Source organism: Lycium barbarum, chromosome 2 (assembly GCF_019175385.1).
Source record: "Lycium barbarum isolate Lr01 chromosome 2, ASM1917538v2, whole genome shotgun sequence".
Taxonomy (NCBI): domain Eukaryota; kingdom Viridiplantae; phylum Streptophyta; class Magnoliopsida; order Solanales; family Solanaceae; genus Lycium; species Lycium barbarum.
The window spans coordinates 81,772,693-81,796,130 of NC_083338.1; positions in this window are offsets into that span (position 1 = coordinate 81,772,693).

Below are 23,438 nucleotides of genomic sequence, written 5' to 3' on the forward strand. Positions count from 1 at the left end.
TTTGAGATAGCATTTGGTAGATGCGTTCGGGTGCCCAGATCGGGCACTAGTCACGGCCTACGGGGTTGGGTCGTGACAGCCACATCAATGTACATGGGCTGACAAGGACAACGAAATGATATACAAAACATAGGCCGACAAGGCCAGACATATCTAACCATATACACGTGACTACGAGCCTCTAAAGAGAGTATGACATAACACATGAGCGGGACAGGACCCCGCTATTCCCATAAATATGTACACAAAAGAATGAGTACCCAAAAGCTATGGCTCCAAAGGAAGTGGAGCTCTGCTATGTAATCTCTGAATAAGCATCTATGGATCAAGTATGTCTCCCTGTGCACCTGCGGGCATGACGCAGCGTCCACAAATAAAAGGACGTCAGTACGAAGAATGTACTGAGTATGTAAAGCATGATCAACATCGATATATAAGCATAATGAACAACATATGAAATAGCATAGGAGGGGGAGACAATAATATCATCATCATGACACTTACTTTCCTTTCATAGGAACTTTCCATTTCTCATACGTATTTGTATACACACATCCTCATCCGTGTTCCGTAATAGTACTCGTACTATACTTGTGCTCGTATTCGTATACATGTCCTTATTCGTATTCATGGACATAGTCTTATCACATTCAAATTCATTTTATATACATAGTCATTTCATATACATAGAATTTACATAGCATACCCGACCTCATAGGATCGGTGTTTCATACATACTTGGCCAACCAAGGCTCAGGGTTACTCATACCTGGCCCTACCAAGGCTTCAGGGTTATACGTACCATATGCAGAGGTGTGCGCGCGTTTCGTAATCGTATACATACTTTATACATATTCATATACATATATTCTACCCGGAGTTATAAGCTCGGGGTTTCATTATAGCCCTTCATAGGCACATATAAGTATACTAGCCCGTAGGCACCTTTAACATCATTATTATTATCATCATTATTACTATCATCATCATTATCGTTACTTCTATATCATGGGATTACTCGTCACATGAGGTGCGTAGTACAATCGTAGTACATATCAAGGATCGTGTGCTTATGAGCTCGGAATATCAATCATTTGGAGACAACATACTCATATAGAAGATTTAAGAGTTTGGCCAAAGAACCATGCCTTATGAAAGAAGGGTTAGCCTTACATACCTTTTCGTCGAACTATTCTACACTCGCACGTTCCCTTCCAATGCTAGCGTTTATACCTTCATTAATATCATAACAATGGCCATTAGTCATCAACATTCAATTCCACCACGTACGTTCAAGCCGATATCGACACTTACATATTCACTACTAATTCAAGATCATTCAATTACAATTCAAAAGCATTTCATACAATTCTACAAAATATACAACAATCCCACCAAAAACCATACTTCACCCGAAACGTCCAATCTTCGACACATACATTCACAACACATTTTTTATCTTCCAATTTCATCAACAACAACAACAAAAATTTGCACCTTAACAACTCCATTCCCATAATTACATAAAACTATAATAAAATTACATAATTTCCTACAACAACTTAACAACCAATTTTTCATGCCAACTTGAACTATTATTCTTCCATTTACATCACAAGGCCACAACAACATAATTTAACATACTAAATAAATTTCATTCTTCCCCCCTCTTCACTATACCCACACACGGCCACACACCCACACACCCACAACACACAAATTTCATATTTTACATTCATTTCCATATACTACAATATATATATATAATTCTTCCAAGACAAAAAGGATAGAATCTTTACCTTTTTCAAGAATTTCCACTTGCCAAAGAGTACTTTCTTGCCTCAAAATTTATATCACGTTGAAGAGGGTCTCGAGCTTAGTAGGAATTCAAAAAGAGATGAATTTTTGGACCAAGGATTAAGGCTCCAAGAATTTGTTTTGTCTCTCTCCCTTCTATTCGGCCGAATGGCCTTGTTTGGTTGAGCTCTCTTCTTTTGTTTTCTTGATTGTTCTAGAATGAACAAATGGTGGCCCTTATCTATTTATTAGTCTTGTATTTAATTCCCATGGGCTTGGGCCATTGGGTCTATGGCCGGCCACCTTGTGGATTGGGCCTTTTTTTTCCATTTCTTTTGAGCCCAATTAGTTATGGGTCTTATTTTGTAATTCCCGAAACTAATTTCCAAGATTCCTCATTTTTCCCTTGACCTTCTTCCATATTTCCACATCAACATTCTTCATAAACAACACATATATTAAATAAAAATTAAATTATGGCCTTATTTCTTACAAGTCAAAATTATTTCGAATTTTCCGAATATGCAAAAAGTACGGGATATAACATGAATACTAGAATGATAACTATTATTGTAGGCGAATTCACTGAGTGGCAAATGATCATCCCAATTTCCTCCAAAGTCTATCATACATGCTCGTAACATATCCTCAAGAGTCTGAATAGTGCGTTCAGCTTGCCCATGCTAAGGCGCACTTGGGTCCCTAAATCCTCTTGGAAAGACCTCCAAAACTTAGCTGTAAACTGAGTCCCTCTATCGGAGATAATAGACACTGGAACACCATGAAGTCTCACTATCTCTTTAAGGTAAAGCCTTGCATAATCTTCTGCCACATAGGTCGTTCTAACCGGTAAGAAATGAGCTGACTTGGTGAGTCTATCCACAATCACCCATATGGAATCATACTTACGCCGAGAACCGGGTAACCCTGAAATGAAGTCCATATTAATCACCTCCCACTTCCAAGTTGGGATTTCTATGGCTTGCAACAATCCACCCGGCTTTTGGTGCTCGATTTTCACTTGTTGACAATTAGGACATTGAGTTACAAATTCTGCTACATCTTTCTTCATCCCATTCCACTAATATATGAACTTAAGATCATGATACATTTTTGTCGCTCTGGGGTGAACGGAGTAACAGGAACAATGAGCCTCTCTCAATATCTGGTGGCGTAGACTTGCCACATCAGGGACACATAGTCTGCCTCGGCATCGGAGAACTCCGTCTCCTGAAATATCAAATGCTGAATCCTCTTTCTGAGGGAGCGTATCTCTGTACCGCATTAGTATGGGATCCTCATATTGTCGCTCCTTTACCTCTGCTACTAGCGACGAAACTGCCGAATTCTGAATAGTAGCTCCACTGCTACCTGAGTCCACTACTCGAACTCCTAGGCTAGCTAACCGTTGGAGCTCACGGGCCATCTCTTTCTTTTCTGATTGTACATCACTTAGACTTCCCATCGACCTATGGCTGAGAACATCAGCCATAACATTTTCCTTTCCGGGGTGGTACAGGATATCAATATCATAGTCTTTTAGCAATTCTAACCATCGTCGTTGCTGCAAATTCAACTCTTTATGCTTGAAGATATACTGAAGACTCTTATGATCTGTATAAATATCCACGTGGGCACCATATAAATAATGTCTCCATATCTTTAACGCATGAACCACCACGGCCAATTCTAGATCATGGGTAGGATAATTCTGCTCATGTTTCCGCAATTACCTTGAGGCATACGCAATCACTTTGCCATGTTGCATCAATACACAGCCTAGCCCAATACCTGAAGCATCGCAATAAACAACGTATCCTTCCAATCCCTCTGGAAGTGTCAGAACTGGGGCAGAAGTCAATCGACCCTTTAACTCTTGGAAACTACGCTCGCAAGCATTTGTCCACTGAAACTTTGCCGATTTCTGTGTCAACTTTGTGAGTGGTGCAGAAATAGAAGAAAAACCTTCAACGAATCTCCTGTAATAACCTGCTAAGCCCAGAAAGCTACGAACCTCTGTAGGAGTTGTGGGCCTCGGCCAAGTTTTCACGACCTCAATCTTTTGACTATCCACTCGAATACCATCAGCTGCAACGATATGCCCTAAAAATGCCACTGAGTTCAACCAGAACTCACATTTGGAAAACTTTGCAAATAACTCTCGAGTTCGAAGAACTCCAAGTACAATACGTAAATGATCTGCATGTTCTGCCTCGGATCTAGAATACACCAAGATGTCATCGATAAATACTATCACAAACAAATCCAGGAAGGGCCTGAACAGAGTATTCATCAAATCCATAAACACCGCTGGCGCATTAGTTAGCCCAAATGACATTACCCGGAATTCAAAATGACCATATCTCATTCTAAAAGCTGTCTTAGGGATGTCTTTCTCCCTAACTCTCACTTGATGATACCCGGACCTCAAATCGATCTTTAAAAACCATTTGTCACCTTGCAATTGATCAAACAAATCATCAATCCTCGGGAGAGGATATTTATTCTTAGTCGTTAATTTATTCAATTGCCTATAATCAATGCACATTCTCAGGGAGCTATCTTTCTTTCTGACAAACAATACGGGTGCTCCCCACGGGGATGAACTAGGCCTAATGAAGCCTTTATCAAGCAGGTCTTTCAGTTGCTCCTTCAACTCTTTCAATTCTGCGGGTGCCATTCTATATGGGGTAATAGATATAGGCTTAGTGCCTGGAAACACATCTATTATAAAATCAATCGCCCGCTCGGGAGGAAGGCCTGAAAGCTCTTCCGGAAACACATCCGAAAATTCATTCACTACGGGAAATGACGGAAGAGTCGGCGATTCAGCTTCAATATCTTGAACTCGCACTAGATGATAAATACAACCTTTCGTGATCATCTTCCTTGCCTTTAGAAAGGAAATAAACCTACCTTTTGTTGACGCCGTATTCCCTTTCCATTCTAAGACTGGTTCTCCTGGAAATTGGAAACGAACTATTTTCATTCTACAATCAACATTGACATAACAAGAAGCCAACCAATCCATGACCATAAGAACATCAAAGTCTACCATTTCTAGCTCATGCAAATCAATCATGGTACGATGGTCACAAATCATAACTACACAATCCCTATATACTCGGCTAGCTATTACCGATTCACCCACGGGTGTAGACACCTCAAAAGGTTTGATCGACTCCGGCTTGACTATAAATTTACCCGCGATATATGGAGTAACATATGATAATGTGGAGCCCGGATCAATCAAAGCATATACATCATGAGAGAATACCGATAATATACCTGTGACCGCGTCAGGAGAAGACTCAAGATCTTGGCGTCCAGCCAAAGCATAAATATAGTGCTGAGGACCGCTAGTACTGGGAGCTCTGCCTCTACCTCTACCATGGCCAACTGGCACACGTGAACCTGGTCCTGTAGGGTGTACAGATGCCGAAGATCCGGCTACCGATCCTGATGGCTGGGTCATACCTCTACCATGTACTGAGGGGCAATCACGCATAATATGGCCTGGTCGACCGCATGAATAGCAAACATCTGAACCTGATCGGCACTAACCCCAATGCAACTTCCCACACTGGGAGCATCGTGGCACGGGTGGCCTTTACTGGCCTGAATCATCCCTAAACTGAGGTCCTGAATAACTCGGACTCGGCCCTTAACGAGCAGACCTATCGAATCTCTGGCCTGAAAACCGTGGAGGTGCACTGGTCATAGAATATCCTGAATGTCTAGGGAACTGCTGCCTGTGTCCGCCTCTGGACTCACTCATCGGGCCTGAAGATCTGGCCCTCTTGTTATGTCCCCGATCTTGCTCACGTTCACCTCTTCGCTGCTGTAGGCTTTCTTCTAAGTTCTGAGCGTGTGCCTGAATGCGTGCAATATCCATACCGTCCTGGAGGGACGCAGTCAAGCATTTATCCATCAAGTGTGGCCCTAGGCCCTTTACAAATCGGTGTACCCGGTCACCCATATCTTCTACCATGGCCGAAGCATACCTAGCCAAGGAGTTAAAGTGGAGGCTATACTCTAGGGCACTCATACTACCTTACATGAAGTTCAAGAATTTATCGGCCCTAGCTCGCCGAACTTCTGGAGGCATATAATGACGGAGAAAAGCATCAATGAACTCTGGCCATACCGGGGGAGGTGCATTGGATCCCCGTGAAGCCATCCATACCGTATACCACTGGATCGAGACATCTCTCAATCTATATGACGCTAGCTCTACCGACTCGGTGTCTGAAGCATGTATCAACTGGAGCGTCCTTAACACACCATCAATAAAATCCTGGGGATCCTCCTCCGGCTTTGACCCAAAGAATTTCGGAGGGTTTAAAGAAATAAAGTCACGGGCCCTTGCACTAACAGCCCTATCACCGTACCCTGAACTGTGTCTCTAAGCCTGGGTCGCAACCAATTGAGTCAACAAAGTAATTGCCTCTTTTACATCTTGCCCCGAAGAATTTGGTGGAGGTGTTGGAGCTGGGGTTAAGGCTCCCTCACGTTCCTCAGAAATAGGTACTGTCTGGGAGGACTGAGATTGAGACGCACTCTGGGACTCACTTGCCTCTACTACCGGTAGCGGTGCTCTTTCGGCCCGCTTTTCTGCCACCGTCTTGCCCTTTTCGGCTGCTGTAGCCTTTTTCGTTTTAGGCATCTCTGAAATACACAACACAAGATTAAGGAACAAGAATTTCTTACATCATAGCTCTATCGCACGATCCTTATGAAGAAAGAAGGTCAATATTCCTAAAATGTCTGAAGCTTCTTGTTTATAAGTGTGGCGCGCAACACACCCATAACCAAGACTCTACTAGACACGGCTCGTAGACACACCCTAGGACTGAACTGCTCTGATACCACTTTTGTCACGACCCGACTATGGGGCCGCGACGAGCACCCGATGCTAGCCCACCCGGGCACCCCCCTTAGCTTACTCTTATGCTTACATTTAGGTGAGCCACATAATTAGACATACATTTCCATTCATTCGTCAAACTTGTTATGTCCCGTGCTTTCGTATAATTGGAAATCGAGAAATAAACAAGACTTGCGTGTTATAAGGAAATATTTTTTATTTTGGTGAATATGACTATGTTGGTTGTGGAATCATTAATGTTAAGACATCGGGGAAGGCCGAGGGTAAATTTGGAATTTCGGAAATTAGTTTCGGGAATTACAAAACGGGACGTTTTATGAATTGGGCCAAGAGAATTTGAACATAAAATTGAGGCCCAAAGAGTGAAGTGGCCGGCCATATTGGCTAGGCCCAAGCCTTTTTAGTGATCATGTGCCATGCACATGATCTATATTTGGATATATATCACCTATGCCCCTTTGAATTATCTAGAAACCAAATCAAAACAAAAAAAAATTGAAGAGCACCAAGAAAAGGCTCTCGGCCGAGAACCATACAAGGAGAAAAAAAAAATTCCATAGCCTTTGTTATTAATCCAAAAATCTTAGTTTCTACATAGTTGTGAAGTGCTCAAGACCCTCTTCAACGGGGTACAATTAGTTTGGCGAAAGGTGCGCGTTTGCGGCAAGTCGGAAACTTAAGAAAAGGTAAGAATTTTGTCCCTTTAATGTTATGGAATTGATATGAATGTGTTAAGGCTCGAGAATAGACGAGAATTCTGTAACTTTGATGTGTGTGGGCAGCCGTGAGTGTGTGTGTGTGTTGCTAGATGGCCGTGAGCCATGAATTGTGGAGGACAAGATGAATTTGATTTCGTTTAAGTTGTTAGTTGCGTCGTTGTGACCTTTATGTCATAAATGATTGATTGATGAATTGGATTGGCGTTGGAAAATGATTTCGGAACGTTGTCGGAAAGTATATACCTTTGGTATATTTGTGTATATCATTGCGTATCTATGATGCCAAAGACTTGAAATATGACTTATGGTTGATGTTAATGAATTCGGAATGAAACGACGCAAGTTAGAACGTTCGTTGTAAGTTATGATGTTTTGAAAGAAATATGGAAAGTAATGAATTTTGGGAAACTTTTTATATGATTGGAATATGTTTTGGGATGTGATTGTGTAATCTTGAATGAGTGAATGAATACAATAATATGGATGTAGATTTGGAATTTTGAAGTTTGAATGAAAGATTGTCAACTTGTGTAGTAACGTAGAATTTTGAAGTTAGAATGGTTTGAATATGGTTTATATGGTTTGATGATGTTTGGGTTGTTGTTGTTGATGTATTTTGAGCCGAGCTAAGTCTCGGGGGTGTTAGATTTATAGGGGAAATGCTGCCGAAATTTCGGTAGACAAAAATGAAGTTAATGGCATTTTTAAGCCTAAGAATGTCAATTGGTAACTTTGACCATTTGCAGATTTCGGACGAAACGGGACTTGACTTTTGGGTGAGCATAACACGTCAGTAAGGTATGTAAAGCTTCCCACTTCTTCGTTTGGCATGTCTTAGTATGCTAGGTGAATATTGGAACCTCCGGAGCATTTCTGCTCCTCGAAGCCCGATCCACAGAAAAGTTACTATTCATTCAATTCAATTGAAGCCTAAGGGCTCTATTTTGGCTAGAATGCCACCAATCGTCCGAAACCTATCGAAATGTGGTCGGGTAACTTAGAAATGATTATGTATGAACTTTTGGCCCCTCAATGTTCGTAAATTCTGTTCGCCACCTCAATTCGACTCGAGGTGGGCCCGCTAACCCCGAGACGCCCTATTTGTCTTATTGGGCTGTCCTTTTGAATAAAGTTTGAAATGATACCTTCGATTTTGGAACTTCCTCCTACGGGATGTGTTTTGAATATTACGATACGCTAAGTTACGTTTTTAGCTATACGTACTATTTTGGAAACGTTTTGTGAAATGAAACCTTGTATCGACTAAGTATTCGATTATTTTGTATTATGAAATGACTTATGAGATTACTCTGTTTTGAAAGACTATTTTGAAGTATGATTTGCATTTGTTTGCTCACGACTCCGCTCGTGCCTTATTATGACTTCGTTCACCGGTTCCCGGGCCGGTTATGATTCGTGCGCCTTACAATAATTCGGTCGTATGCTGTGTTGCGGTTCCCGAGGCTTCGCCATAGGGCCGGGTTCCGTTTGGAGTTATGCTGTGATATGGCTCGTGATGCGATACACTCACCTATGTTTGTGTTTGTGATCGGGGATGTACGAAGATTTGAAACTTTCTGGTGTTATGCTGTGTGTGGCGCCAGCATCGGAGTGGCGACCACGTTCTTAAGCGTTTGCATGATTTCGTTTGCATTATGTATACGTATATGATTTTGATACGGTTTTTGACATACTGGTTTGTACTCCACTTTGTTATCTGATTTGCTTTCAGTTTTGATCCATATTTCTGTACTCCGTGCTTTACATACTCAGTACATATTTCGTACTGACCCCCTTTCTTCGGGGGCTGCGTTTCATGCCCGCAGGTGCAGATATTGGTGATCCTCCACTGTAGGCTTCACTATTTGCTACTTCGGAGTACTCCTTCTTGACTTGGAGTCCCCTTTTGGTACAGACTCCTTTTGCTATGTGTATATGCTCTGTACATTTGATTATTTGGGTACGGCGGGGCCCTGTCTCGCCATATGTCTTTGTTTTGAGTTCGTAGAGGCCTGTAGTCATATATGTGGGGTGAGGGTCCTATATATGTTTGTTTGATTTTGTTTCCTGGTCTTAAAGCGGTCCGTTTGTTTTGATGGCCCTAAATGGCCCTTATGTTTAGGTTTGCACTTTTGACCGGCGATGTCTATTCCGCCGCTCAGTTTGGATTCGGTATGACATTTTGATTTGTGCGACCGCTTAAGACATATTTGATAAAAAAAATTCTGTTTGATATGACTTTTATGAATTTTTGGAATATGCTCGGATTTGGTAAATAAATATGCGATTTGGTCTGGGTACCCAGATAGGGTGCCAGTCGCGGCCCACGGGGCTGGGTCGTGACAAAAGTGGTATCAGAGCAGTTTGTCCTCGGAATGTCTACAGGCCGTGTCTAGGTAGAGTCTTGTTTATCGATGTGTTGTGCACCACATCTATAAACAGGAAGCTATAGGGCATTTAGGATGTTACTTTCTTTGGAATCTTAGATCGTGCGATAGAGCTGTGCTATTAGGGTCATTCTGATCTAACCCGTTATTGTGTTTGCAGTGATGCCTCCGAAGAAGGCAACGGCGGCCCAGAAGGGAAAAGAGAGGATGGGAAAGTCTAGCCAGGCACAGCGAACTACCCGGGCTCGTGTTTATGATTTGCCCGAGGTTGTGCCTCATCTTGAGGGGTCTGCTACACCCCCACTAGTACAGCCTGGAGCAGGACCTTCAGTAGCTCCAGAGGTCTGTGTACCCGCTCCTGAGACTCCAGCTCCTCAGCCTGGGGCGGAGGATAGGACCCTGAGAGAGGTTGTACAGTTGTTGACTACACTAGTAGCAGGTCAGGCTCGCAGACGCGGGCGGAGGGACGATGATGACGATGACAGGCGGGACAGCCTGAGAGTTCGGGAGTTTCTATTATGTGGCCCTCCAGAGTTTTTCGGGTCTAAGCCCGATGAGGACCCCCATGACTTTATTCGGGGGATGCGGCGCTCACTGGACTTAGTCAGGGCTTCAGAGACCGAGTCGGTCGAGCTGGCTTCGCACAGACTTCGAGATGTTGCTACCCACTGGTACGAGACTTGGGAGTTGTCTAGGGGAGAGGGTACCCCTCCAGCCACTTGGGATCAGTTTGTGACAGCATTCACCCGCCACTTTCTGCCCCCAGTGTTACGACGGGAGCGAGCTGATCGGTTTTTACATTTGCAGCAGAGGGGTCGAAGCGTTCGTGAATATAATTTGGAGTTTGATTCCCTGGCCCGGTATGCACCTGCCGTGGTAGCTGATATGTCTGATCGGATGCATAGATATGTTATGGGGTTGGATCCTTACCTGATTGACGGCTGTATGGCGGTGTCATTGCAGACAGATATGGACATTGCCCGTCTACAGGCCTACGCCCAGGGGATGGAGAACCGGCACCGAGCAGATCGGCCCAGCCGAGAGTATGATGGGAGACGGCCCAAGAGGGCCAGATCAGCGGGGTATCCTGGAGATTCTCGGGGAGGGCAGCCTCAGTATCAGTCCAGTGGATACTTCCCTCCGTTAGGCAGGGACACGCAGTCTGCTAATAAGCAATTGGATAGTGCGGGACCGTCTGGGGCCGGTCAGAGCCCCAGGGTGGCAGGTTCACAGGTATCCAGGGGTCCCAGCCATGCCAGACCACCCAGGCCCCGTTGTTCTCATTGCAGGAAGTCTCATCCTGGGGAGTGCTACCGAGCGATTGGAGCTTGTTTTTCTTGTGGTGGTCAGGGCCACTTTATGAGAGACTGTCCGCTGGCTAGCGGTTCTGGTAGTGTGGCTCAGCCGACAGGGTCAGCCGCCGGTTCATCATCTGCTCCATCTGTTGCACGTCCTGGAGGGCGAGGCATGCTAGCACCGGCAGGACGCGGTGGCGGTTCAGATTCTAGCGGTCCCTCGAACCGCATATACGCTTTGACTGGTCAGTGTGACCCAGAGGCATCACCAGACGCAGACCCAGGTATATTACTACCCTTTTTCTGAATGAATATGTGCAATGATAGGTCTGTATTCCAGTATATTATGCGATATTCTCTTTCTGCGTGTCAGTAAAAGTAGGGTAAGGATCCGAATTAATGAAAATATTTGAGGCGGCTATCTATGCATGTGGGGGGCGAATATAGGGAGTTTGGCAGGCTAAAACGAGAAACCACATAGCCAGGAGGGCAAACGACCTATTTGGGTCGGAGTGGGACCCGCTACGAAAACTTCCCGAAAAATTTGCTAAGACACCGTTTGGCCCTAAAATTTCGTGACAAAGGTCGTGCGGGGCAATTGATGGAATTATATCAGCCCTAACGCGTCAAAATGCATGAAAGTTCCGGGATTAAGCGTGCTCAAGCCAGAGCAATTCTGGGATGGGTGACCCCCTGGGAAGTAATGTAAAGTTTTTCATAAGTGAGAGTGCGATAAATATAAATGGAAATTTGGGGTAACCAAAAGGTAAATAGAATGTGTGTGGAGGAATTAGTGCCCTTTCGGGAGTCGCGCAGAACGAGGCGGACTAAATGGGCAAAAAGAAAAGGTACAACATCGTTCGGGAAATTGAGCGAATTCGAATAACGGTCAGAGACGCCCGCCAGTAAGATATGAGTAAATGTATGTGTATGTGTGTATGTGTATGTGTATGTGTGTGTGTATGATTTTCGTTTGGTGCCCATGTGGGTTAAGAGCCGAGACCCGGCAACTAATGTTGTAATAGAAGAAAGGTTTTACTAAACCGAATACATGAAGCGAAGCGGGGGGCGACGATCTGAAAGTTGTCAAGGGATAGAAAATCCCTATGTACATTATAACTCAGTTTAGAATGACGATGTCTGAAAGAGAAAATGAGTATGGAGGGTAGGAAAGATGAAAGATAAGCAGTGTGAACAAGTAGAATCTTTGAAAGAGTCGATACGCGAGACGCAAGACAATTTGTGTGACAACTTGGCAGATAAGTTTACCAATAAAGGGGAAATTCTCATGAATTATTGGAGCCTTAATAGGAGCGATTTGATTCTAATTCGACATTCTATCTGTTGTGCTTCTGCACTCCCGATTCCGATAAGGCTCTGTCTAGTACGCCTCTGTATTTCTGAGCTCGATTATGTTCCCGTCTGATGAATCTTTGTGCGTCTGATTCTGGATATGTTTCTGTCTGGCACACCTCTGTATGTCTGACTCTGGATATAAATCCGTCTGATATGCTTCTGTGCGTTTGATTTTGATCACGTGTATGTTCGATACAATTCGGTCTGTCTGATCATGACTCTGTATGATACAATTCTGTACATTTGATTCTGATTTCGAATCTGTCCGATATGCTCTTGTACGTCTGACTCCGATCTCAGATTTGTCTGATATACTTCCGTACCTCCGATGTTGACTATGGATCCGTCCGATATTCTTATACGCGTCTGGCCCTAGCTCTGAATCTGTTTGGCATGAAGTGTCTGGTATGAAGTGAAGTGATGTGGTAAGAAACTCAAAAGTGTAACGAGAAATGGTATTGATTATAATGTCTGGAAAGCGTTCGTTTGTTATAAGAATATATCTTATGGTTCGATGATTACGAGGGGTATGAGAAAATAAATCAGGAAGGCGTTTGGATCAGTGATGTGAAACTTTCCCCATGACGTGGTGAAGGGGCCATGTCGGAAAATCAATAAAGGACATCTATAAAGAGAACCCTCCCGGAGTAGTATGACACCCCGTGAGGTCAATTTAACATTCGAGGACGAATGTTCTAAAGGGGGGGAGAATGTTATGTCCCGTGCTTTCGTATAATTGGAAATCGAGAAATAAACAAGACTTGTGTGTTATAAGGAAATATTTTTGATTTTGGTGAATATGACTACGTTGGTTGTGGAATCATTAATGTTAAGACATCAGGGAAGGCCGAGGGTAAATTTGGAATTTCAGAAATTAGTTTCGGGAATTACAAAACAGGACGTTTTATGAATTGGGCCAAGAGAATTTGAACATAAAATTGAGGCCCAAAGTGTGAAGTGGCCGGCCATATTGGCTAGGCCCAAGCCTTTTTAGTGATCATGTGCCATGCACATGATCTATATTTGGATATATATCACCTATGCCCCTTTGAATTATCTAGAAACCAAATCAAAACAAAAAAAAAATTGAAGAGCACCAAGAAAAGGCTCTCGGCCGAGAACCATACAAGGAGAAAAAAAAAATTCCATAGCCTTTGTTATTAATCCAAAAATCTTAGTTTCTACATAGTTGTGAAGTGCTCAAGACCCTCTTCAACGGGATACAATTAGTTTGGCGAAAGGTGCGCGTTTACGGCAAGTCGGAAACTTAAGAAAAGGTAAGAATTTTGTCCCTTTAATGTTATGGAATTGATATGAATGTGTTAAGGATCGAGAATAGACAAGAATTCCGTAACTTTGATGTGTGTGGGCAGCCGTGAGTGTGTGTGTGTGTTGCTAGATGGCCGTGAGCCATGAATTGTGGAGGACAAGATGAATTTGATTTCGTTTAAGTTGTTAGTTGCGTCGTTGTGACCTTTATGTCATAAATGATTGATTGATGAATTGGATTGGCGTTGGAAAATGATTTCGGAACGTTATCGGAAAGTATATACCTTTGGTATATTTGTGTATATCATTGCGTATCTATGATGCCAAAGACTTGAAATATGACTTATGGTTGATGTTAATGAATTCGGAATGAAACGACGCAAGTTAGAACGTTCGTTGTAAGTTATGATGTTTTGAAAGAAATATGGAAAGTAATGAATTTTGGGAAACTTTGTATATGATTTGGAATATGTTTTGGGATGTGATTGCGTAATCTTGAATGAGTGAATGAATACAATAATATGGATGTAGATTTGGAATTTTGAAGTTTGAATGAAAGATTGTCAACTTGTGTAGTAAGGTAGAATTTTGAAGTTAGAATGGTTTGAATATGGTTTATATGGTTTGATGATGTTTGGGTTGTTGTTGTTGATGTATTTTGAGCCGAGCTAAGTCTCGGGGGTGTTAGATTTATAGAGGAAATGCTGCCGAAATTTCGGTAGACAAAATTGAAGTTAATGGCATTTTTAAGCCTAAGAATCTCAATTGGTAACTTTGACCATTTGCAGATTTCGGACGAAACGGGACTTGACTTTTGGGAGAGCATAAGACGTCAGTAAGGTATGTAAAGCTTCCCACTTCTTCGTTTGGCATGTCTTAGTATGCTAGGTGAATATTGGAACCTCTGGAGCATTTCGGCTCCTCGAAGCCCGATCCACAGAAAAGTTACTATTCATTCAATTCAATTGAAGCCTAAGGGCTCTATTTTGGCTAGAATGCCACCAATCGTCCGAAACCTATCGAAATGTGGTCGGGTAACTTAGAAATGATTATGTATGAACTTTTGGCCCCTAAATGTTCGTAAATTCTGTTCGCCACCTCAATTCGACTCGAGGTGGGCCCGCTAACCCCGAGACGCCTTATTTGTCTTATTGGGCTGTCCTTTTGAATAAAGTTTGAAATGATACCTTCGATTTTGGAACTTCCTCCTACGGGATGTGTTTTGAATATTACGATACGCTAAGTTACGTTTTGAGCTATACGTATTATTTTGGAAACGTTTTGTGAAATGAAACCTTGTATCGACTAAGTATTCGATTATTTTGTATTATAAAATGACTTATGGGATTACTCTGTTTTGAAAGACTATTTTGAAGTATGATTTGCATTTGTTTGCTCACGACTCCGCTCGTGCCTTATTATGACTTCGTTCACCGGTTCCCGGGCCGGTTATGATTCGTGCGCCTTACAATAATTCGGCCGTATGCTGTGTTGCGGTTCCCGAGGCTTCGCCATAGGGCCGGGTTCCGTTTGGAGTTATGCTGTGATATGGCTCGTGATGCGATACGCTCACCTATGTTTGTGTTTGTGATCGGGGATGTACGGAGATTTGAAACTTTCTGGTGTTATGCTGTGTGTGGCATCAGCGTCGGAGTGGCGACCACGTTCTTAAGCGTTTGCATGATTTCGTTTGCATTATGTATACGTATATGATTTTGATACGGTTTTTGACATACTGGTTTGTACTCCACTTTTTTATCTGATTTGCTTTCAGTTTTGATCCATATTTCTGTACTCCGTGCTTTACATACTCAGTACATATTTCGTACTGACCCCCTTTCTTCGGGGGCTGCGTTTCATGCCCGCAGGTGCAGATATTGGTGATCCTCCACTGTAGGCTTCACTCTTTGCTACTTCGGAGTACTCCTTCTTGACTCGGAGTCCCCTTTTGGTACAGACTCCTTTTGCTATGTGTATATGCTCTGTACATTTGATTATTTGGGTACGGCGGGGCCCTGTCTCGCCATATGTCTTTGTTTTGAGTTCGTAGAGGCCTGTAGTCATATATGTAGGGCGAGGGTCCTATATATGTTTGTTTGATTTTGTTTCCTGGTCTTAAAGCGGTCCGTTTGTTTTGATGGCCCTAAATGGCCCTTATGTTTAGGTTTGCACTTTTGACCGGCGATGTCTATTCCGCCGCTCAGTTTGGATTCGGTATGACATTTTGATTTGTGCGACCGCTTAAGACATATTTGATAAAAAAAATTCTGTTTGATATGACTTTTATGAATTTTTGGAATATGCTTGGATTTGGTAAATAAATATGCGATTTGGTCTGGGTACCCAGATAGGGTGCCAGTCGCGGCCCACGGGGCTGGGTCGTGACAAAACTAGTCCTATTGGACGACAACATCTTTAATCATCATAGGCGTCTATGCCACATCAATGTACATGGGCCGACGAGGCCAACGAAATGATATACAAAACATAGAACGACAAGGCCAGACATATCTAACCATATACACGTGACTACGAGCCTCTAAAGATAGTATGACATAACACATGAGCGGGACAGGACCCCGCTATACCCATAAATATGTACACAAAAGAATGAGTACCCAAAAGCTATGGCTCCGAAGGAAGTGGAGCTCTGCTATGTAATCTCTGAATAAGCAGCTATGGATCAAGTATGTCTCCCTGTGCACCTGCGGGGATAACGCAGCGTCCACAAACAAAAGGACGTCAGTACGAAGAATGTACTGAGTATGTAAAGCATGATCAACATCGATATATAAGCATAATTAACAACATATGAAATAGCATAGGAGGGGGAGACAATAATATCATCATCATGACACTTACTTTCCTTTCATAGGAACTTTCCATTTCTCATACGTATTTGTTATACATACATCCTCATCCGTGTTCCATAATAGTACCCGTACCATACTTGTGCTCGTATTCGTATGCATGTCCTTATTCGTATTCATGTACATAGTCTTATCACATTCATATTCATTTTATATACATAGTCATTTCATATACATAGCATTTACATAGCATACCCGACCTCATATGATCGGTGTTTCATACATTCTTGGCCAACCAAGGCTCAAGGTTACTCATACCTGGCCCTCCCAAGGCTTCAGGGTTATACGTACCATCTGTAGAGGTGTGCGCGCGTTTCGTAATCGTATACATACTTTATACATATTGATATACATATATTCTACCCGGCGTTATAAGCTCGGGGTTTCATTATAGCCCTTCATAGGCACATATAAGTATACTAGCCCGTAGGCACCTTTAACATCATTATTTTTATCATCATTATTACTATCATCATCATTGTCATTACTTCTATATCATGGGCTTACTCGTCACATGAGGTGCGTAGTACAATCGTAGTACATATCAAGGATCGTGAGCTTATGAGCTCAGAATATCAATCATTTGGAGACAACATACTCATATAGAAGATTTAAGAGTTTGGCCAAAGAACCATGCCTTATGACAGAAGGGTTAGCCTTACATACCTTTTCGTTGAACTATTCTACACTCGCACATTCCCTTCCAATGCTAGCGTTTATACCTTCATTAATATCATAACAATGGCCATTAGTCATTCACATTATCCACATTATCTAGATTCCTCGATTTGCCTCTAATTCACCCACATTCATGGTCATAACACCCAACTTCGTTCATTCTTCTAAAGTGTCTAGTTCATGATCTTAATACCATTTATAACAGATTCATATCACAACACAACAACGTTCATAATTCAATTCAAACTATTTGTCAAAATTTCACTATTCATCCTTCATGACCTAGTTGACCATATTTTCTACACTCCATGCATTTCAACTCTCCAATGTATTAAACATCATATAAATATCATGAATCTTAACTTAGATGTTGTAGGAACAAGCTTTAGTTGATAATACTCCTCCTTGAGCAAAACCCTAGTTTATCTCCATTTGGATTTCTTGACTTTGAATGATCTTTGATGTTTTCCTTACTCTTGATTCAGTTTTTTAATGTTGTTGATCCTCAAATATCCTTGAAAACTTGTATCATAAATGTAAAGAGAGGTTCTTAGAGAGAAAGGGTGTAATGTTGAAATGAAATAAAACAAGTCTTGGTCCCCTTATTTAATGACTTGAGAAATCTGTGCTGAGGTGAACAGTGGTCGTAAACTGAGTTTACGACCCATCCTTCAGTTTACGGACCGTCCATCGCGGTCGTCTTTAACCTTTTCAAAACCAGAAACTGGGACTGCTTGCATGGTGATTTACGACCATGGTTTACGGGCCGTAAATCACTTTACGGTCCGTATTCCAGGTCGTATTATACCATTGCTCGACTGGCAGAATGTTGAAGTTCTTGCATGCCAATTTATGACTACCAGTTTACGGACCGTATACCAATTTACGGTCCGTCCTAGCACTTTACGACCACTGGGCAGTTGCAAATCTGCAACTTCTCATATTTCTTAGACTTCTCATTTTAATCATCCACATCCATTTGCATGCATCACCAGTTCATTTACTTGCGTTTCAACGGGAAATTTTTCGAGGTGTAACAACCTCATCCTCTTCATCTATCTGCTCAAGATCAATCACCTTCTCAGCAGCCCCCTGGAGTGTTTTACCACTCCTAGTAGTGATGGCAAACACACGGTCTACACCGTCTCCCCCATTCTTGGGATTTGGAATAGTGTCACTCGGAAGTCCTCCCTTTTTAGGAGGCTGCTGCTCTCTAGAAATATCCCTCATCTGCGACTCAAGCTTCTAAATAGCTGCTGTATGGGAACCCACTATTTCTGTCAGCCCAGTTAAAGTCTTTTCAGACTTAGATTGATTGGTCAGAATCTTCTCAAGCATTGCTTCAACCTTCGAACTACATTGCTCTGTTGACTGCCTTTTCGGTGGTATATAAGGATTGGAACTCTTGTTCCCAAAATTGTTGTTGTTGTTGTAGCTCCCTTAGTTCGGACCACCATAATGATTGTTGTCGTTCGCAGAGTTGTTGTAAGCACCTTGACCTTGCTGAGGTCTCCATTGATTCTTATTCTGATAGCCACTTTGGTAATTCTGTCTTTGGTAACCCCCTTGAGAGTTACTAACATAATTAGCATCTTCAACCTGCATAGGTGGCCCATCATGGAATGGACCATCTTGAGCATGGTACATCCCTTTTGGAAAAACTGTATAATCCTCACAAACATTTATCTTCTTGATTTGGGATTCATTAAACTTCTTCGTTAGCAAGGAAATATTTGTTGCAAGTTCTGCCAAAGTTTGCTGGGTGTCTTATTCTCCTCACTATATTCTGGATCATAGCACTACCATACAGTACCACATCAGCATTGTTTGAGTGCCAAGCCTGATTATGAGTCGTCATCTTGTTAAGTATGGTGGTCACTCGTCGAAAGGTCTTGTTAATGAAACAACCATCAGCTGCATTATTAGCTACTCACTGTGTCATTGGATCTAACCCTCGGTAGAACTTCTCCATTAATATATGTTCCGGAAAACCATGATTCAGACTTTTCTGCAAATACTCCTTGAATCTCTCCCAGGATTCATATAGTTGTTCCCCCGGTCGCTGCTTAAATTCGTATATCTTGTCACGAATTTCAGCCATCTTGCTAGGGGGGTACCATTTTGTGAGAAAAGTAGTCACCATCTCTGCCCATGAAGTAATCGAATTTCGGGGCAGCTTCTCAAACCATGTTCTTGCCTCTCCAGCTAAGGAATATTTGAATAACCTCAACCGAATAGCATCTTGTGGAACATTCTTCTGGATATGATTAGCGCACACATCCACAAAATTCTGCAAATGGCGTTGAGGGTCATTCTCGATAGAGTTCCGAAAGTATCCCTCAAGTTTCAACAACTGGTAAAGAGAGGAGTAAATTTTCACAGTAGCAGCTCCAACTCGAGGCTGAACAATAGCAGATGCATAGTCCTCCTCTGGAACAGGATCAGGGAAAATATTCTCATCATCTGATTCATTCGCCTGATTGTTCAACCGATTCCCCTGGTTACCAGCACGTTGGTTTTGCTGATTTTGATTCATGTTCACCTGGTTTACACAGAGTAGCAAACAAGGTGTGATGGAATAAGCAAAAGACTTCAATCAAAGAAAACACTATTTAGTAATTTCAAAACCGTATTCCCCGGCAATGACGCCAAAATTTGATATGCTCAAATTACACCTATTGATGGTATAACGCGGACGTTGTCAAATATAGTAACCCAACAAGGTTGGGGTCGAATCCCACAGGGAATATGGTGTGAAAAGGTTACTAAATTCGTAGGATGCTAAGTTCTAGGTCTAATGTCTTAATCCGATGATTTTGGTAAAAGTTGGTTTTTCTATAACTAATTTCTATCTACTTGCTTTGGTGGAATTTTATGGTAAAAGAAACTAAGATTGTGTCCCCGTTAGATAGGGTGTATGATCATGGGTATTGATCTTGATATACTTCTAATGGATCATTATATAAATGCACTTAATCTCTATATGAATCTCTACTATTTCCCAATAAATGAAGATTATGTCTTGCTATGATTTTCCCAAATATAAGAAAGTAACTATGAAGAACGATTAATCATGCCAAGTAAATTCTTATTATTCCTAAGTGAATTTATTAAACAAAGTTTAAAGCATTGAGTCCTTGTTAGTTATTCTTACCAACCCTAATTATTTTCCCAAATAAATCAAGGTTTACGGCTTTAATCAATGTTTGCAACCATTAATTATGAATGAAGAATGAAGAATAACTAAACCCTAATAATCCATTATGTGTATATCAATCAAAAACCCAATCACAAAACACCCATCATTGGGTTCACCACCCTAGTAAGGGAATTTAGCTACTCATGACAAAGAACAAGAAATAAGAAATTGAAGAATTCATAATTGCTTACTTTGGAAGAAAAGAGGAATTGATAATACTTGAATTGATGTTTGAACCTTCAAAAACTAGAGAGTATTTAATGTTCTAAGTCAAGAGACAAAAAATATAATAAATGATAACAATTAAAACCCTACAATGACTATTTATAGGTTTTGAAAGCGTGAAAGTTACAGATATGCACTTTGGTCCCGTCGATACGAAATACGGTCCGTAAAGTGAAATACGACCGTAAACCAGTTTATCACCAAGTCGTCCTTCCAGTTGTGAGCAACTTCAATCTTTTGAAATATTGACCGTAAAGTGGTTTACGGCCCGTAAACTGCCCAGTCGTCTTTCAACTTCCAAAACTCTGACTTTCTGCCAAATGCTCGAATGGTTAAATACATGTTGAAATACGAACCGTAAACTAAAATACGGTCCGTAAACTGAGTTCGTAAATCACCTTGTTCTCAGCCGGACTTTCTGGTTCTGTATTCTTTAATACGACCATGGAATACTACCCGTATTTTAGAATACGGACCGTAAATTGAGTTTACGACCACTGCTGTACTTCAAACTGTTTTCACTCCAAGTCAGCTCCGTTTCCTGGAAAACACTAAAAACCACGTAAAATCACATAGACTTGCTTTAAAAACAAGTAAAACTTATAGCAGAAAAGCATCGATTTGTGACGTAAAATCACGCCACATCAATGAGCATGATAGGGGTTATAGTAAGAGGGCTAGATTTACAGGTTCTGTTAGTGAGTTTAGAGGGGGTCAGAGGCAGCAGTATTCTAGGCACTCAGGATATTCAGCGGCTAGTGCACCTCCACGATTTGCGGGTCAGATATTTTATCGACCTATTCACTCCGGACCGGGTCAGAGTTCAGAGCTTTGGGTTCGCAGTATAGGGGTGATTCAGGCCAGATGAGGCCGTTTTTATCACAATGTACTCAGTGTGGTAAGCTAAATTGGGGACAATGCCGATCAGGTTCAGATGTTTATTATGCCTGCGGTCAGCCAGGCCATATTATGCGTGACTGTCCATCAAGAGGTAGTAGAGGAATGGTCCAGCCCAAAGAATCAGTAGCTAGTTCTTCATCACCTGTACGCCTTCCGGGGCAAAGTTCACCGATACCAGTAGGCTGTGGTAGGTGTAGAGGAGGATCATCCAGTTCGAGTGGTCCTCAGTATCGTATCTATGCACTGGCTGCACGACAGGATCTTGAGTCTTCCCCCGATGTTGTCACAGGTATATTATCAATATCTTCTCATGACATATATGCATTTATTGATCCAGGTTCTACATTGTCATACATTACCCCTTATATTGCCGATCGTATTGGGGTGAAACTTGAGCCAATTAAACCTTTCAAAGTGTCTACACCCGTTGGTGACTCGGTGATAGCTAGTCGGGTATACAAAAATTGTGTTGTTATAGTCTGTAACCACCATACCATGGCTGATCTATTTGAGCTGAGTATGGTAGATTTTGATGTTATTATGGGTATGGATTCGTTAGCCTCTTGTTATGCCAATATTGATTGTAGAACGAAAATGATTCGTTTCCAGTTTTCAGGAGAGCCAGTCCTGGAATGGAAGGGTAATACAGCATCTCCGAGAGGTAGGTTTATTTCCTATCTAAAAGCAAGGAAGATGACTACTAAGGGGTATATTTATCATTTAGTCCGGTTCCAAGACACCGAAGCAAAGCCGCCGACTCTTCAATCTGTCCCAGTAGTGAATAAGTATCCAAATATGTTTCTGGACGAGCTTCCAGGCCTTCCACCCGAACGAGAGATTGATTTTGCTTTTAATGTGCTATTGGATACTAAGACCATATTTATTCCTCCTTCTAGGATGGCTCTTGCAGAGTTGAAAGAGTTGAAGGAGCAATTGAAACATTTGCTGGAGAAAGGCTTTATTAGGCCTAGTTCATCATCGTGGGGAGCACCTGTGTTATTTGTAAGAAAGAAATATGGCTTCTTGCGAATGTGTATTGATTATAGACAGCTAAATAAGGTGACAATCAAGAATAAATATCCGCTCCCAAGAATTGATGATTTATTTGATCAACTACAGGGTGCCAACTGGTTCTCAAAATAGATTTAAGATTTGAGTATCATCAGGTGAGTGTTAGCGAGAAGGACATTCCAAAGACGGCCTGTAAAAGTAGATATGGTCATTTCGAGTTTCTGGTAATGTCGTTCGGATTGACTAATGTACTGGTGGTGTTCATGATTTTGATGAACAGTGTGTTCAGGCCTTTCCTAGATTTATTTGTGATTGTGTTTATCAATGATATCCTGGTACATTCCCGATCTGACGCAGAACATACAGATCACTTACATGATGTCCGTAGAGTTCTTCAGGCTCGGAAGGTACAAAGTTCTCAAAATGTGAGTTTTGGTTGAATTCTGTGACTTTTCTGGGGCACATTATTCCAGCTGATGGATACCCAGAAGATTGAAGCTGTGAAGACCTAGCCGAGGCCTACAACACCTATAGAGGTTCGCAGTTTTCTAGGCTTGGCAGGTTATTACAGAAGATTTGTAGAGGGCTTTTCTTCTATTTCTGCACCATTGACGAAGCTGACTCAAATATCAGCTAAATTTCAATGGACGGATGCTTGTGAGCGCAGTTTTCAGGAGCTGAAGGATAGATTGACTTCGGCCCCGGTTCTGACACTTCCAAAAGGATCAGAGGGCTATGTTGTTTATTGCGATGCTTCAGGCATGGGGTTAGGTTATGCGTTGATGCAGTACGATGAAGTTATTGCTTATGCTTCGAGGCAGTTGCGTAAACATGAGTAGAATTA